This window comes from Macrobrachium rosenbergii, chromosome 5 (genome assembly GCF_040412425.1).
Source record: "Macrobrachium rosenbergii isolate ZJJX-2024 chromosome 5, ASM4041242v1, whole genome shotgun sequence".
NCBI lineage: Eukaryota > Metazoa > Arthropoda > Malacostraca > Decapoda > Palaemonidae > Macrobrachium > Macrobrachium rosenbergii.
This window is the reverse complement of record NC_089745.1, coordinates 19,747,285-19,764,603: the sequence shown is the minus strand read 5'-3', so window position 1 is coordinate 19,764,603 and position 17,319 is coordinate 19,747,285. Positions and strand designations below refer to the sequence as shown.

Below are 17,319 nucleotides of genomic sequence, written 5' to 3'. Positions count from 1 at the left end.
TGCCTGTTAAATCTTTTCACTTCAAAATCACCACCACCAGAATCACTTTCAGGCATCATAATAAACTTTTCATCTAACCTAACCATCTCACGGACTCATCAACATAGAGTTACGGGCTGCTCTAGGAGCAAGAGCCCGTGCTGGCACAAGGCCAGCTAAATCTGAAACAACATCAATAAACTAGCAGTACTTGTCTTCCTGCTCTTTCTTTAGCACCTCTCACAAATTTAAGGACTTTACCACACGGAGAATCTGACCATAAAAGCTTGTCTGAGAAACTGTCCAATACTGTAATTTAGTTCCTATTTCACAGATCATAACAGACCCCCTAATTAAGATAATAAAATTAGTATTTATTTCTAACCACTTTCACATGGATAAACTCACTCAGAGTATCCTATATTTCCTGTTTAATTGTTGATACCTCACACTTGTTTTGATAAAATTAGTTTGATTTTTCACGTGATTAATAAGCTTTGTAAGGGATCACGGTTACCTTTAGAGTACTCAGTCGTAAATTTGTTATGAGAGTTCAGGTATCTGGCTGAAGTGAGGTAAATTTTTGAATTCTGTGATTAGTTGTGTAATAACCAGGTACTTGGTATACATCGTGAAAATATATATATAATATATATATATTAGTAATGATGTGTATTTTAAATGGTTATCAATAATTGCTGTCACTATGATCGAGAACACCGAGAGACAGTCTCTCGGTGGTCTTGCCATGATAGTTTTTCTGCTGATATGCAAACATTTTTATGAAGTCTGTTCAAAAGATCCAACTGTATTGTTTAGGAATCGAACCACGGGTGGATATCCAACATTGGAAAAGAGTTAATCAAACCAAAATTGGATATCCAGTGTTATCTAGCATTGGAAATGAGGTATTGTTAGAGTAATGGTCCAAGTCAATGATTCCATGATCCGTTAGTAAAGTCGGATTTCCTCAATAATCCAGAACTGGCCCAACATATCTCTGTTTCCTTTGATATTTGAGCATATAACTAAATTACTTTAGTTCTAATTCTAATGAACTTATTTTGAAACATTTAAATGTTTTATCTATTAGTATATATAGATTTATTCATTGATGAATCAATCTTGTTATATTTATTTATTAAATTTTATTGCATTTGTCAATGTTTATTAATCTTTTACAAATTGTTAATTTATTACAAGGTTTTATGTCCTTGTTTCATTTATTTATTAATGTATTTTAGTAGTATTTAATTTACTTTTTATATAATTAATTGACATAACGCACCTGTATTTAGTGAAAGTAACAGCATAAGATAAGAGAACCGGCAACTCAGTGTATAAGTATACCTTTGCCCGGTCGCCTTTGACGGACGGTACCCCTACACTCGCCATAGAGTTTTATTAATGTGTGTGTCTGATGTTTGGGTCGTAGTGGAGTCGTGAAAACATCCGGTATGTTACGATAACGTACACGTAAAGCCCTATTGTGTAAGTATTACTGAATTATAGTTACCGAAACCAGTGAGGCATAAGGTGAATGGCTAGTATATGCAGATTAAGAGTGTAGGTGGGCCTGCCTAGTCTATCTTAATGTTAGCCTAAAATCAACCGGTCAGTCCTCCATAGGGAGGCAGTGCCGTCCGTGCACCTCATGCTGTGCACTGTAGGCATTACGGTAGAACTTAGCATTATCTCCGTTTTGGGTATTTCCTTTAAAATTGTCTTTTCCAACAGTATTTTGGTTGTTTATCAAGAATTTACCATTATTTTTTTCGGTCGACTGTAATTAACCTGTAGTAATGAACCTCAGAACTGATACCGTTTTTGTATGCTGGCTATCCTGGAATGCTATTGCACATGCGCAGTGTTATAGGGGAACTTCTGGTAAAATGTGGTTTCCTCTACCAGTCCGCCTAAAAATAAACCTCAAAATCATTCAAATCACATCATAATACAACAAAAACCCATATTTTATGTTGAATAAGTAAAATAATACCAAATTGTCTTTTCCAGGTTTTTTGGTTTATCAAGAATTTACCATTATTTTTTTTCGGTCGACTGTTGAACCTAGTATGGTTCCTTCCTGGATAATGTTAGAACTTCTGGTAAATCTTTCCGTAGTAACCCGGCCTACTAGGTTAGGTTAGGTTGGGGTGCGTTAGGTTAGTATGGTTCCTTCTATAACTTTACTTTTACTTTTTCTACAGTTTTTGGTTGCTAGTTATGGATTTACCTTCAATTTTTGTCATACGAATGTAATTAACCTGTAATTAACCCCTGAAGTCCATCCAACAAGGGGTTTCCATATGCGGTCTTCACAAGACAAAGCATGGGTACGTCTGTTGGAACGGTTCATATCCCGTCCTTCAAGTGCAATAGCTTGTTAACATATGGGTAACCCCCCCCCCCGGGGCCAGTACTAAAGACGACGAAGGGACATTCCATTTGGCCAACAACCTACAAATGCACCGCCAGTATAAGAAGCCCTAAAAGTGTAGAAAAACCAGTTTCCAAGGTAAAAACAGGAGCGGAGCTAATACTTAGAATTGCCGTCCTTGTGGAGCTGTTACTTAGAAATACCCTTTCATATTCTGTTTCTTCCATCTTACTTTCCACCCTCTCCTGACAACTGATTCATAGTTCAACTGCGAGGTTTTCCTCATATTACACCTTTCAAACCTTTTACTGTCAATTTCTGTGTCAGCACTGAATGACTTCATAGGCCTTTGGCCTAAATTCTATATTCAGATCAATTCAGTAGGTCAGTCATGGTAGGCTAGCCTTAAACGGACAATTTTTTCAAGAAAGTAGTATTTCCCGGTCCTTTTGAGCATAAGTGCAGGCAGGCTTCATTTTGATATTCTAGGTACAGCCTAGTAGGGTATACCGATATTAGGCTAAAGCTAATTTTACATAAAACCATTATTGCATGTTGGACTTGACATAATTTTTGTGTGTTTTAATGTGTGCTTTGAACATTTCTGACATGTTAGTGTTATTAACAAGTGACCTGACCAGCTACACCTAACCTAACATAAGGTACCTGGTCCTTATCTTTGTACATGATATTAGTTTGAAAACATGTAATCTTACCTTAATCTGAATGAAGACTGTCAGTGGGATTGATATCCTTGTATTTGACGTTGTGTTTTCCCCCATCCAAAAACCCTGCTTTCTCAATGTGGTCCCCAGTTGTAGTGTATAAGGGTGGGATTCACTGTCTCAGAAAGTACTCATTTGGTAACATACCAAATGTCAGAAACATTCAAGAGCTCACAGTAGAATACTGTATTTGAAAATTATATTTTCAAGTCCCAAGTGCAATAGGTAGTGATTTAAAGTAAAATAATATAGTAGCTCACCGAGATAATGGATGAAAGTGTCCGAGCCTACACCGTTATTAAAGAAACTGATATATCGTATATATATATATTATGAATGCATGTTTTTGCTACAAAGTATATTCATACCCTGTACCCCGTAAACTAAAACGCTTATAACTGTTTAATTTAACAGTTCACTGCCAAACTTAGTAGTTCAAACAAAAATATACCTTAAATTATTGTACTAAAACCATTTATTATCATTTCAAACAAGAATACCCTCCAAACCATCTTCCCAAAACACTCAGAGTCATTTTACATTACCCTCCTACAACAGTTACTCTTAAGTGTATACACTATACACCCTTAAAATGCTTATAACAGCGATTTACTCATTTTAAAATATTAATATTAATTAATGTAAAAACAGCAAGATATCTATAAAATGTTTAATACAAATTAAATAAATCTTTAATACAAATTAAACAAATCTGTCACACAGAAGTATGACAACTAATCAAGTTACCCTTGTTTACATAAGCATAGTCGTTTTCTCTCATAATATTGAAGTTGTTCCATTTTCCTTTTTGCTATAAAGTATATTTATATAAACAAACAGTACCCGCAAAGTAAGATAAAAGCCTCATTATTAACCTGTTAAGTATTCACTGATGGTATATCTTGGTCGGCTGCATCCCATGTCAAATCACCTTCAACAGAGTAGCACATTTTACTTCATGACTGGTGCGCAACTGAATTCGGTCCAAAATGTTCTTCCCTCTTATACAATTTGTAGGAATATCAGTTGGTAACACTAATGGCATTTTTTTTTTTTTGTAAGGGAAAGACAGTCCAACAAGGGGACAACAACCTCCACCTCCTGCTATGCTTCTGGCATTCATTGATAAACGACTGATGTATTTTTGTTTGATCCCATTTATCCCTCTATAATGAGCAATCCAAAGCAAAAGAAAAATCTTTTGCCTGAGGAGACATCGCTACTCGTTGCAGAGAATAATGATGACAATGATAAAAGGAATGACACCTTTTCCGTAAGCACAAAAATTACTCTCTCTCTCTCTCTCTCTCTCTCTCTCTGCTGTGGATTCCAAGAACTTTTTGTTTGGGATAAGGGAAACCCTGTGGAGTTCCCTTTACTTTTTGGTCTCCCAAAGGTGTGAAATTTAGTGTTCAGGATAAGGGAAACCCTCTGGAGTTTTTTTAGAAGTTCTTTTGATGTCAAAGTCATGGAGCACATTACAACAGTAACGAACAGATTTCCCATCCAGTTTCTAGATGAATATATAGAATTTGTCTACAGTATCAGGTGCACTAAAATGATATGACACAAATGAAAATTAAATGAAACAATTCATCAACCTACTGGCTCTATTTTTCAGGGAATTGCATTCGAAAGAATTTTTTTTTCCCTTTTATGTTTCATACTTATAATCTTTAGGATATAAAAATGCAAAATGAATTCTTTAATCTTTTCTTATTGTATATTATTTATCTTTATATCTTTGTACAAAAATCAATATCAGTGTAAAAAAAGAACACAAAAAAGCATAAAAATTAGCATAGATCAAATGACTGCCCTGCGAGCTCAAAAATGTGATGATATGGGAGTGGTGATGTCTCTCATAAAGGACACTTAACAGGTTAATATAAACTGCAGGACAGTATACAGTACAGTATATAGTAAAGTGAAATTACAGTATACTGTAAGCATAAACATGCATTCATGTGTGAGTGATGTGCTTTCTCCCTCACTCAGACTCCCAGCATTCCTTATGGCGCTCAATTTGAAAAAAGAGTTTGGTGCTCAATCCGGAGGCAAAAACCTTCAAAATGATATTTCCATTTTGTACTGATATATCTGTAAGTACGAAATACCATGGTCCATTATCTTGGTGCGCTACTGTACCGTATTGTAACCCAGGCAGTCTGTGTAGCATAATATGAACATAGCCATAACGTAACATTTGGGATAGGTCTTTGTTCTTGCTGAAATGCAAACCAGAGCAAATTATGGAGGATTACTCCATAGGGCAAGCTTGAAAAGAAGTTGAAACTTTGTGACACAGTGGTTAGGTTAATTGGAGGTAGGCACTCCTTTCATTAGTTGCAGGCACATTGAGATGCCATGCTGTTCTCAGGTCAACCTGGTTGAAACTTCTTACATTGTCTGCGGTATGAGAAGTAACTGACATTTATGTTGGGGCATTCCTTAGCATGAGTTGAAATTGGTCATTGAAACTTGGTAACAAGGTAGTCAACTTTTGTTAACTGCCATTATAGCCTAATGTTATTACAGTACTACTTGTGGCTATTCTATATTGATATGACAGTAGATATGATTTACATTCAGAGACTACCATTTATTTTAGGACATTTAATTCAGACTATACATGACAATTCAAGCCTTGGTGTAAGCTAATAAAAGTGTACCACATGATAATCTTAGGTCTGTTCTTAGCTGGAACTGGTACTTGATGTTGAAGATAGATGAGTCTTCATCTTGAGGTTAAGATTGAGGAATGGAAAGTCTGACTCCCTCAGTTTCTTTAATGTTTTAGTTTTTGCCAGTAGGTGAATACATTGTGAAAGCAACTTACTCCTGGTTGTCTTCTTTCCATTATTGTTCCTTCTAGAACTGGTTCCCTGTAATTCAAAAGTTCATTTAGGAGAGCAATCTTGTGCTAAACAGCATGCAGTCCTTAGCCTAGGGTATACTACTGCACTCATTCCTAAGTTAACAGTTATGCAGCACTGTTAGCCTGACTTTACATTTATGACATAAGTGGCATTAACTCAAGAATTGACTTTTGATAAATTATGGAATAATATCGCACATTGTAGCCTAAGGATAATGGTACAATTGCAACCACATGCAAGCTCATGATGGTGCAACTTACATAACATTACCATAACAATTCTTGGTAATTTGGTATTTTGCTGTTGCATCATGTTAAAAATACAAAAGAATGCTTATCAAGTGTTAAGGCAACATGTACATCTAAACTAAGACAAATGCTTACCTTTTACAAGGGATAAATATGGCATTTCAAATGGAAAACAATGAGAGCTACATTCCTTTCCCCTCTTGCGTTGTCGTACACATCTCAAACAGCGTGATTTGAGCTTACATAACCACATATTTACATTTACTTACACACCTACGCACACTCGATCATAGACAACCTTAACTTTGAGTGGTTAACTTAATGTCTTGATAAGATGAAAACCAATTCGTTTTTCCAGTACACCGATTATGAACGGTACTGCTATTAATTTAAGTGAAGGATTACCACCATTACACCATCATCAAGCACATTGTCTTTGCCTGCAGTTATATTAAGACATCTTCTCTGTGCACTAACAGCCCATTAAGATGAAACAGACATTCTGGCTGGAAGGAATGTTTTGACAAACCAGCATAACTGCAGTGGGCAGTTAGTAAGGAGAGAATTGAATCCACTTTCTTACCTGGGAAATGGTTTATGAACTCCAGTGATCAGCGAGTTTGCCACACAGTTATATACAGGAAGTGCCTGGTGTTATGATTCTCTGTTTCAGATTGTGTGCTTCTTTTGAAAATGACTCCCAGCATCCCCTGGGAAATCTGGATATCTTTTCATCTTGTCAGTGATTTGGCAAGTGACCAGCTGAGTATTGCCACTCCAGGTTTCTTATAACACTAGTAGCTTTTTGTTGGCCTCATGTTGAGCAGTATCTCGATCTGTTGGCTTTTCTGGTCAAGGCATTCAAAGATCCTATTTAGTCTACTCTTCTTTATTGGACTACTTTTTGAGGTATTGTCCAAGTCCTTGGGACATCACCTCCTTAGTACCTGTGATGGATGCTAAACAGGTTGTGTATTCTCTAAGCTCCTCTTGGACAGTTAAGCATCTCGCCTAAGAACTTGGATGGCATAAGGACTTCACAATTGGGCTTCCTGTCGTAGGGTTTTGGCACATGAGGTTTGACTCATTGCTCTCCCTTATAATAAGGGGGCATGGATATTTATAAAGCTATCTTCTGAACCCATCAGTTTTGTTGAACCTGATACTAGCTGCTTTTTCAGTTGTGCTGTGATTTCTTTAGGGAATTGTTTGGTTCTCTGAAGTTTTCATAGAGTGAGAGTTTAGATGTATCTCATTCTGGCTTAGGGCCCTATCAGTTTTGTATCTGTATGGTAGACTGCATATTTGTAATTGAGGTTACAGGAGTCATTGCTGCCAGGCTCACAATTCTGACCAGGAGCATGGCATTTCCTGGTGAAGATTCAATTTCGAGTTGTTGATGGGCTACCCTTCCACTAAGGAGTGCCTCCTACATAAAAGGTAATGGTTACATAAAAGGCAATGGTTTGGTTCTAGAGGAATACAGACCAGTGCCTTTTATATAGGAGTGTTTCTCAGTGCAATTTGAAATTGGTCATTGATAGTAGTAGTTGTAAAGGAGGGTGAATGGGTGAATACCCTCACTCACCTGCTATTACCAAGCACTTTTTCTTTGGTTAGCATCAACTGCAAAGTTGGAACTTGAGTTTGGCCCTATGGAAATACACACCAGAGCCTTTTACATAGGAGCATCCTTCTTGTATGGATGGTTTGCCAAGCAGGCGTGGGGTGCATACTCGATTTTTTCTTGTACCACAGGCACAGTGGCTGTCGAGCTTAAGAGCAGAGGAGGAGTAGTGTCAAAGTCTGAACTCTTTTCCAACAGCAACTCTGCTGGGTCTCACATGCCTTCATTGATGAGAGGCTTGCCTGGTTCATCATGAGACCATGATTGGTCCAGTGATTAGAGATCTGTTGTCACACCTTCTTTGCCTGAAAAAGGTGTAGCTCTTGTCCTAGGAGGTATGATGGGTCTTGAGGATCTCTTTCCTCTGGAACCCCTGCAGGCGGAGCTGGAGCAGCTGTTTTGAGAGATTATTTCGCGGAGAGGTGAAACTGGCATCATTCCTACCGACAGTTTCATTTGCAGAGCTCTCCTTAAGGACCCTCAGTCAGGTTGTCATAGTCACAGTTAGCACAAAGTGTTTTGAAGGAGATGAATGCCCTGATCTGCAGTTGGTGAGTTCTCCCTCACCTCCAGCAGTTAAGCAAGCTCCTTCCCTCGCTTGCTTTCACGTAAGAGGGGGCACTGCACACTAGAGGATGAGGGTTATACTCCTCTGCAGTTGGACTCCTCACTTTGCCAACTGACAGAACCTGTCTTCATGGCTCCTCTTCAGGCTGACTTATGGTTGACCATGTTGATGGATTTTGCCATGGCAGTATCTCGTCTTGTGACGAGAGAGTGATCCTTAGGTGGCTGTTGGTGTCCAGTGCAGTGTCCTTACCTTCCTCACCAGAGCACCAGCCAGTGTGCAAACCTTGTTCTTTGAAGGAGAGACATGATTACCTCTGTCTTCTCTTGTTAGGTGTCTCATGAGAGTAGCCTCTTGCCAAGGAACAATTCGGTGTTGGGCTCATCACTGCTTTTCTTGAGTACATAGTAGTGTAGAGGCAATGACTGAACTGAGGAGGTTGACTCCTGAAATCTTCATAAACTGCATGATGTTCAAACACCCCCTCCCTTTGAGTATAATGTCAGCTGCAGCTAAACCCCCCAGTTCAGCAAAACCTTCAATGTCAGGGGTAATGAAGAATCTGCTCTTCCAAAGCCCAGACAGGTTCCCCAGTCTACTTCTCTAAGAAAGGCAGGGAGTCTTCCCAGCCCTTTTATATACCTCCCATGGCTGTGGCCAGGAAGGGAAGAAAGGGTGTTGCAGAGGATGGTGAATGCCTTTCTCTGCTGTTATGAATACGTAATGGGTTGCCTGTAATGATGGAGAAAAGTGCTGTGGAAGTTGTAAAACACCAGTCTCCATGGTTTTACAGTCATCTCTTTTTTGTGGAGAATTCCACAAGAGGATGGAGATTGGTAATCAACTGCTCACCATTGAACGCTTATGTGTTGCAGACTTGGCTCAAGATGAAAACAACCCAATCGGTGCTGGAATCCATCAGTAAGGGTGACTTCCTGGTTTTGATAGACCTTCTGGTCTATCAAATACCCAACCATCAAAGCTCTTGGAAGACCTGTTTTGTCAGCAAGGGGACTATCTTCCAGTTCAAGGATTCTCCAATGTTTACCCAAGACATGGCTTCTTCAGGGCAGAGAACACCATGCCTTTTGTCATGAGCTGGAGATCATAATCAATTGGGAGAAATCTGATTTCATTCCTAAGCAGCAGACAAAGTACCTGGGCATGTTCTTAGACTTGGCAGTGGTGTGAGCCTTCCTGATAAACTCTCATGTGAGCAAGCTCGAGAGGTAGTGGTTCAGTTACTATCATGGCAGGAACAACCAGCTTTGCTTTGGCAGGTGGTCCTGGGTTGTCTGTCCTCATTGGAGAAGCTCGTTCCATGCTGGTGAAGCCATGTACACTTGTTTCAGGGGCTACTGAAGTAGCATTGCACTACCCATTGAGATCCCTCTTCTTAACTTGTGCCCTAGTGTTGAGAGGTCAGGGGGGGATCTCGCTTTGCAAGGAGATGACAGAAACCTCTTAAAGGTAGTGTTTGTCAACTCCTCACCTCTAGAAATACCCTGTTCTCAGGCATGTTGCAGGAGAGGAGGGAATGTGTCAGGTGTGTGGCTGAGGACTTGCAACATGGTTTGCATAGCAGGTACTTAAGGAACAGTGTAAGAGGTCACTCAGTACTGTTGAGTGACAACACACTTGTCATGGCCTGTGTCAGTAAACGGGAGGATGGTGTCTCAGACTCTATGCCAGTTGGCCTGCATGTGCATGAGTGGGCAGTTTGCTAAGCTGTTTGGTTAACTAGAAGGTATTCCAGGCAGGTGGAATGTCATGCTGGATTAACTCAGCCATCAGGGTCAGGTAGTAGGGACAGAGTGGTCCTTGCATCATTGACTGTTAGAGAGGCTGTTTGAGTTATGGTGTCCCCCCAGGCTTGATCTACTCACAACCAGGTTGATCAGAAAGCTTCCAGTTTGCTCTAGTTCATGACCCTTGGGTGGTGATGGGTGATGAATTCCAACACCCTTGGCACAACCAAGGGTGATCAACCTAGTGTTTGTCACCCCAGGTCTTCAGGTGACTAGCGGCTCCTTGTTGGCCACATGCTGAGTGGTAATCTAATCTGCCCACACTGCTGATTGAGGTGCTGAGAGAACTGTCATTGTGGTCCACTCTCTGCACCTTCACACTTGGAGGTTCTCCAGCTTATCTTGTGTGAGAGAGAGAGACTTTTTCTTATCTCTCCAGTTCAGAGCTTCTCATCATCAGATCACAGACTTCACCATCTACCTTCGCTTCGCCAAAACAAGCTCCTTTTTGTCTCTGCAATGAAAGGCTATTGCTCAGCTGTGTTGCATGAATGAAGCTGAAGGGGCTAGACCTTTTCAGTTCGTTGGAGTTATGTATACAGTACTAAGAAGTAGTTTTGAGCAGTCTGACCCTCTCCCAAGTAGAAGGTGCCCTTTGTTCTGTGGAACCTCACCATGGTGCATTTTTAGCCTCTTGTTGTTTTGGCCTTGGCAAAAAGGATGGGGGAGGTTCATGGCCTGTCCTGTCTTGTCCAGCGCTTGGAGGGATGGGGTTCTCTTTTGTTCTCTTTTGCTCACGAGTTTATGGCAAAAACTCAGAACCAGTCTGTTCCTGACAAGAGATTTGAGAGCTGCTGGATCCCATCCCTTGTAGATTTCATTTGTGGCAACCTGGATGAGGTGCTTCTTTGCCTGATAAATGCTGGTAGGGACCATCTAAAAGGGCCCACTCCAAGAGGCTAAAGTGCAGAAGACTTCACCTTGGTACAGGTAAGTGGAAGAAGGGGGTGTCTAGGAACACCTTTTCCCTCTTGACTTCATGAAGTGAACAAGTGGGCATATGACTCCTTGTAGGACGAGGTCAGCCTCCCCTCTCACTTGAGAGCATTTGCAGTTGGGCATTGGACCCTCCCCCTCTTTTTTTTAAGAAATTTTTGGTTTTTCAGGCAATGAGAACTGATGTTGGGTGTAGACAGACTACGTTTACCTCATTCTACCTGAGGATCATTGCCCACAAGTCTTTGGATACCTTCTCCTTAGGACCTGTGATGGCTGCTCAGCAAGTGTTCTAAGTGCCCAAGCTCCATTTCTGATAGGAAACTGTCTCACACAAGTACCAGAAGTCTAGTGTAAATCTGGAGGCGTGTATGTGGAGTGATTGGACTCCTCTTCAATCCTTACCTTGCTTTTGAGAGCAACATCTAGGCTGAATTACATGCTGCAGTCTGACAAGATACAGGTGAGTACACACATGGCATCCAATTCTAGTACATACTAGTTAATAGGATGCATCTCCCTTGATCATCCTCCTTTTAACCAAGGACTGGGTGTTGTGTTGGGGAGGGGAGGATGTGGTAGAGCTTATTCTGAACCCATTAATTGGTATGGCCAAAATTAAGCTCCCTTACAACATGAAGTCTTTTATGGGAGATGTCATTGGTCTCCAAATATTTACTGTACTGCCGTACCTTCCAGTTTGCAGGATACTGTGGCTCAGGACCCAACTGCTATGGTCAGCCATTTCATTAGACTGGTAGGAGGTTACAGGAGTCTTGACATCCTGTGCTTGCAAGTGCAGTTAGAATGGCAGTTCCATGGTGGTATTCAACTCCATTCAGTTGCAGAAACTACCCCCTGCCAAAGGGATAAGTCTCCTATATAGGAGGGAAGTGTTTGTATTTTTATGGAAACAACATACAGTATTATGAAAATCATTTTTATTTTTTGATAGAGTATAAATCAGACTTTTATTTGAACCAACCTGAACTGCCCCACTTGGTCCCTGTGGCTGAGGGGAAAAGTAAGTAGTAACAGAAGCAGAAGGTGAGTGAAGGGTGTTCCCCTGCTCACCCCTATTTCCATGGTTAACTACCGTATCTTGTTTCCATGTTTTACTTCCAATTTGGCTTGCACCGAAGGATACACCTACTGTATATCAATTTCTGTGGTTTGTATACCTGGGGAAATACAAATTATGAGTAAAATTGTGTATTTTGGATGTTGAGTTAATTTCAGCTTCACTTTGGGGGAGATCTTGCAGTTCAAATAGCTAGGTCTTGAAAGCAGTATAACCAAGATGTTGCAAGTTCTCCTACCCATCTTGCATGTCAAAGTTTAACAATGGCCTAATCTGTCTATGCTTGGAACAAGGATCTCATAACTTGGATTTAAGGGAATTTTAAAGATTGCTGATGAAGAGCGAAGTCAAGGAGGGAGAGGTTTCTTATAAACAGCGAAGTTAAGGAGGGAGAGGCTGCTAATAAAAGTGAAGTCAAGGAGGGAGAGACCTCAGGACCAAACATGCAGATATTTGATCAGTACTCAAGCCCACTCCATTTCCACTCAGGTGAAACCTAGAGATGCAGTTCTGTGGCTGCTGATTGCTTTGCTATTCAGTCAACTTATAAAAATACTTGCTAATTCTTTACTGACCTGATGTCCAATCCACCTCATTATATGTTTTACCAATGATCAGTACCTGCTATATCTTTGTTAACCTACTAACTTGACCTACCTTTTTTATTTTTTATTCAGTCTTGCTTGTGACCAGTATCCACCACTTTGTTGCAGGTCTGATATGTGTAAGTTGACTGTGGGATCAAAGACAGTGAAGGTGTTGGATAAGGGAGTGAGTCATGGCCATCATTGAGTCTCCCCATGGACTTATGGATCCTCCCTAGTTTGTAGGAATGAGTAAGTATTCATCATGACTTGTGCAAGCTTTACAGTGAAAGCCAAGATGGGAATAGAACTGAAGAAAGGATGTTGAATTTAAATGAAGAATGTTGAAGCTGTTCTCTTAAACTGTTTGCACAGTATATTCAGTATGACATAAGAATTGAAAGGTTGAGGATTGTGAGAATATTTAGAAATGGTAAAAAGGGTAGCATAGGCAAAACAAGGGATGTTTTGAATTTTGTGATAAGTCAGTGAAAAGTGCAAAATTTGGAAGTATTAAGAGGGAGATGGAAGATGAAAAATTAGAAAAGGCTGGAAAACGACAGGAAGGCATACTGTATTTGAAAAGAAGGGCCATGATATCCAGGAAACGGGGGTGCATATTGGTTAGAAGTGGATGACACTGTATGTAGTAGGTTTGATGTTCTGCAGATCTGATCTGCCAACTGTGTGCATGTATGAAGTTGGCAATGAAATTTTATGGCACAGAAGGTTTATCCGAGATTCAGTAGCTGAAGTATGAATGTGGCAGTATTTGTTGTGTTGTTGAAGAACAGATTTGGTGAAGTGAGTGACACACTCTGTTAATTAATTTTTATTTATTCTTTTAAAGGTGTTTCCTCTGATAGACAAGTAAGTCTTTGAAATGCCTCTATCCTTGTAATGTGTTTTATATCATTACTTTAAATGATGACTTTCTCTGGGAACTGTTCTGGAGTTGGTCACTTTACTCTTGGTAATCAGACTACTACTATACTTCATAATTTTTGAAATGAACCTTACCTCTCCAAGCTTTTACTTCCATGCTAGCAGGAGTTCGACAGATTGAAACAAAAAATGAGAACACTTGGTTTCCTATGAATATCCTTCATCTGTCCATCTACTGCCCCTGCCTCCACCAGGGGACTAATAGGTACAAACACCCGTAGCCAGCAGTCTACTTTTGTCGCTGATTTCAGTAGGAGTTCAGCAGATGCATTCAGTTTTTCTGTTGTTTGTTCCTTTATTTATATAATTTATTTATATAATATTCACTTGGTATGATCCTGTAAGGTAAGAATTGCTGTAACAGGCTTTATTCCAGTTTTATTATCCCCAGGATATGTTTGGCTGAGGAAAAATTTATGATTGGATAACTACAGTGGACCCTGTCTATTTGCGGTTCTGCATTCACAGCATCACCTATTCGTGGATTTTTCTGTGGAACGTATGTACACATTATTCGTGGAAAATTAGCCTATTCACAGTATTTTTCATAGAAAAATATTCACTAATTGCTGTATTTTCATAATTTTATGACTAATTGCATTTTTTGTGATAAAACTTGAAATACTGTTGTCGGGTATAAGCATTTTTAGAGGGTTTTTTGGTGCTTGAACTATCAAAATAGGCAAAGTGTTTTTAGAGGGGTTTCAGGTATCTGCGGATTTTAGCTATTCGCGGGGGGTTGTGGTACGCATCCCCCACAAATACTGGGGGTCGACTGTATATGAATCGTAATTGAATGAAATGTGGTAATTGATTGTTAACAGAGAGAGCTTGTTAGGTTGTAGAAACGACTGTAGTAGAGGATAATAATAGTAAGACTTAAGTTACAGTGATGCATGTTTTGTCTGCTTTCCCATTTAGTAACTGGTTAGGTGCTGTGCTACTTCTCTTCGATCTGTTACTCCAAATGAGTTTTCCACCGATTCAGGGCATTAGATTTGATAGGTGGAGTAATCTTTTACTGTTATTATTTTTAATGTTTTATTTTCTGTGCCGCCCTCCTGAGAGTTTAGGTAAGTTCGAGTTGTTTCCCGTGTTGGATGAAGGGTCAGTGACCCCGCTTTATAGTTTTCTGTGAAACTTTCACTTGCTAAAGTTTTCCAAGTTTCCACATGATTTAGATGTTTACGCAGACACCATAACCATCTTGTGCTAGGGTGAGTTTTGTCTGTTGTTGACTAAGGATCTATTCTAAAGTTGGCAAGAGGTTCAACTACTAATGTTTTCAGAGGCAGTGGTTAGTTTCTCTCTTCTGGAGTTGAATTGGAGGTATTTCTTGACCATGCACCTCTATAGACAACTTCATTAAGTTCTTAGTTTCCTAGTTATTCTAAATGCTGTCAGTTCCAGCTGTTAGAGTTTTAGGTCTTTGTCTTTCTATGTTATAGATAATGCTATACTAGACATGCGTATAACCTGGACCACAGGAGGTCTTTAGGTCGTGTAATTAAGGGGCCTGGTACACCATAACTCTTTTTGGGAACCTTAATGGATTTAGTTGTTCCTCCAAAGCTGTTTGAGTCATTAGGAAAAGCCTCTTAAAGCAATTAAACCCTTCTCTTGGTAGTTACAGGATCTGTGATATGGTAAGAAAATTACTGTACAAGTGTTGTGCAATGCTGGCTTTTGCATTGAAGATTCTAGTCTTTTGGTCCTGACCTAGATTGAGAACAAAATATCACTTTTGAAGTTTTTCCCTCACAGGGTTGTTAAATGCAGACTGGACCTCATTTAGTAATTTTATGTTTAAGGAGGAGCAAACACTACTGTCTAAATGCTCTGCTCTTTTTTCTGTTAGCTGGTCAAATTAGCATGCACAACAGTTTTTACCTTTGCTGGAGGTAATTATTCATTATGAAATTTTAGTGGATGTACTCAGTCACTGAGATAAGTACGGTAATAGTAATGGAAGGTACTCAGCATCCAAAGGCTGGCTGTAGACAGTGGGCTGCGGGCATCCCCTGTTATGGACCTGTTTGAGACTAAAGGAAGTCATCTTTTTTCCAATTTTTGGTTTACCAGTGCAAGGTCCCCTGTCTTGGGCAGGGACACCAAGCTGTTCCCTGGGTAGGTCTAGACTGTAATGCCTTTCATACTTCTGCTAGGTTTCAGGAAGTCATCAATGTATTAGGGCAACTTTGTAAGTTGTCTCTTGATGTTGATTACCCCAGGTGACTAGGGAAGGCTGGGTTTCCAGTTTCTTTCAGTGGTGGAAGCAAGCAACTTAGAGATGAAAGTTTGCATCGCATTTCACAAGCTGCAGATGACTGCCTGGTATGGTCCTTGGTTCTGGTGAGGTCAGTGCAGGACTTGCAGTAATGCCATTTTCAGTGCTGGGAGAGAATTGACTGATTGATTCTTCCAACACCAGTGGTCAGGGTGTAAGTCACGGTCCCACGTTAAGGGATTTTTTCCAGCACTGATACCTCTATAAACAACTTGGTTAGGTTTCCGTTGTTTCTCAAACAAGAGGAACTTCTTGGTAGTATCTTTTAAGGCTAAAGGGGGCTTTGTCTGAAGACAAAGAAATCTATATGTTTTTCAAGGTGTTGAAGTGGAGTTTCCTAGGTCTCTGCTATTTACTTTACCTTGGAATCTGTACTGTATTTGGTGCTTCAGTTTGTTATTTTTCGACCTTTGAACAGTTTAGAACTAGCTCCTTGTACAGAAGTTTCTGTGGAAACTTCACACTAGCCTTAGACACAGCTAAAGAGTTAGAGAGCCACAATCTTAGATAAGATGGACCTTACTAAAGACAATGCGGTTACCTTTGCCTTATTTTGAGCTAAGTACTGTACAGTTTTGGGCTATGCCTTATCTTGAACCATGTAGTTTTGGGCTAGGCCCTTACTTACAACAGTATCTTTACCTATCCTGGAGCTACTGGAATGGTCAATACATGTACAGTATAGAAACCTTGCATTGGATTGGCATTTAGATCGGTGGCCATCTTGAAATGCAAATTAGGGGGTTATAAAAATTTTTTTGAGCAAAAAAGTCACAGTTTTAAAATCAGCACCACAAATTTGTGTTTGTGAGTCCCAGTTTCCTCAGTTTTTATGGATTTGGGCGCATACTCTGTGAAACCAACCCCAAACAAAGCTGAAAACTTAGATGAGCAGGTACCCAACTTTAAAATAATAATGTGAATTTGTATCTACCTTAGGATGTTAAGAGTTGCATTTTTGAAGTCTTCATAATTTTCTGCATAAGAAACACCCACTGAACCTTTTGGGTTCAATAACAGATAAAACCCCCATACCTCTGGGACTGGTCTTCCACCTTTCTCAGTTCCCAAATTCAGCAGGTCTTCAAAGTATTCATGCCCCCACTAGATGCCTCCTTAACTACTGTATTCATACCTTTGTCAGGTCTTGCCCGTGGTTCTGTTGTTGGTGGTTGATTTTGAATTCTTGTTGTCTTGTGATTTTCAAAGTTAGGTTATGGCTATTGTATTGTTGCTAAATTTTTTTTTTTTTTTTTTTTTTTTTTTTAACGT

The 17,319-nt window shown here is 39.7% G+C and overlaps 1 long non-coding RNA gene across 1 annotated transcript in view; it reads left to right on the top strand.

Annotated features, from left to right (window-relative positions):
• The first annotated feature begins 1,333 nt into the window (after positions 1–1,333).
• The window catches only part of LOC136838570 (uncharacterized), a 23,927-nt gene continuing 7,941 nt past the window's right edge, over positions 1,334–17,319 (top strand). Inside the window, exons 1-3 of the long non-coding RNA XR_010853042.1 lie at positions 1,334–1,470; positions 12,945–13,067; positions 14,152–14,259. This is a non-coding gene — a long non-coding RNA (uncharacterized lncRNA). The remainder of the gene's footprint in view (positions 1,471–12,944; positions 13,068–14,151; positions 14,260–17,319) is intronic.